The 1,239-nt window shown below is 36.0% G+C and overlaps 1 long non-coding RNA gene across 1 annotated transcript; it reads left to right on the forward strand.

The window, feature by feature from the left end:
• The first annotated feature begins 572 nt into the window (after positions 1-572).
• On the forward strand, positions 573-894 carry LOC115888603. Its single transcript, XR_004051286.1, has 2 exons — positions 573-679; positions 729-894. It is a non-coding gene; the product is annotated as an uncharacterized LOC115888603 (long non-coding RNA).
• The last annotated feature ends 345 nt before the right edge of the window (positions 895-1,239 follow it).

The raw sequence follows: 1,239 nt of genomic DNA on the forward strand, positions 1-1,239 counted from the left end.
AGGGGTTAAAGATTTTTATTATGTATTTTTCCTGTGTGTAATCAATTGATTTTACCTGATTATAGTTGATTTTTCCCTAAATTTCATCTTGTTTATATTACGATTTACAGAGTGACGTTTCAATTGTTGTCAGCTGATCGTTTGACACCGACGTTGAAGTTTGACAGATGTGTCTTTGTAAATTAGGTTTTCGATCTTTTTAAACGGTTTTATATATGATCGGAAAATGTATTAATAATTTTCCGAAGATATTATGTTCATATAGGGATTATTATAATTTTATTGTGATGTAATAAAATGTTTCACTCAATCCGTATGTATTAAATAAAATTTTACATCAAATTTTATTTTGGGTCTTTTGTTTTACTGGTTGCCAGTGTTGGATTTTGTGTTGGTATCTTGGAGTCCAGCGTCTTTTGCGGATTTTGCAAACACGCGTCCTTTTTCGACTTTGAACCATCTTGGTGAAAGCAAGGGAAGCCTTCTGATCTCTGCCGAAAATAAAAGAAATTCTAGTGAAATTTTGGCTGGTCGCCGTTCCATATTGGGATTGTTCAGTAGAATTACGGTCTTGGAATTCATTGATGGTCGAGAAGACCGATTGGCAAGAAATTGAGCTTGGCCTGTGTGTAGTTGGAATTCCGGGGAAACCTTGAAAAGGGATATCTTTGTTGGTTGGGTAAGAGACATTCTTAGGTGTAAGGTTCTTCTACAACTATTTATTTTAGAGGACAGGAGTTGTAGATGGGTGCGTGGACGTACTGGGATGAGTACGAGGACAGTTAAGGAACCCTTTTCCATGGAGTAACATGCGTTGAGACGCCATCTTGTCTTGGAAGGTCCGCATGGTGGAAAGGTATTTTACTATGTCCAAACTAGAACGTGTCACTAAAATAGATCACATTTTAGGGTTCTTGTTCCTTGGCTCTTAGTAATGATTACGGTTTAGCGTAGGATTTTTATCAATTTTTTGTACTGGATTTGGTACTGAAACTAATGCCCTTGTGACGTGAATGCCACTGTGACGAGGAATGCCACTGTGACACTGAAGACCGGCAATCTGGATTTTCTCATGGACTGACTGGAACGATCACTGGATAACAGATAAGACTTTAATCATCTCTTATTTTATTGCTTTTATGATTGATTAAAATTTATTACATTAAATATACGATCGTATGTGAACTTGGTATACCAGGGGATTTTTACATTTAAATTTCATTTTATTCTTTATAGACA

Source organism: Sitophilus oryzae, unplaced genomic scaffold, assembly GCF_002938485.1.
Source record: "Sitophilus oryzae breed Bouriz unplaced genomic scaffold, Soryzae_2.0 scaffold_802_pilon_pilon, whole genome shotgun sequence".
NCBI classification, from domain to species: Eukaryota; Metazoa; Arthropoda; class Insecta; order Coleoptera; family Curculionidae; genus Sitophilus; species Sitophilus oryzae.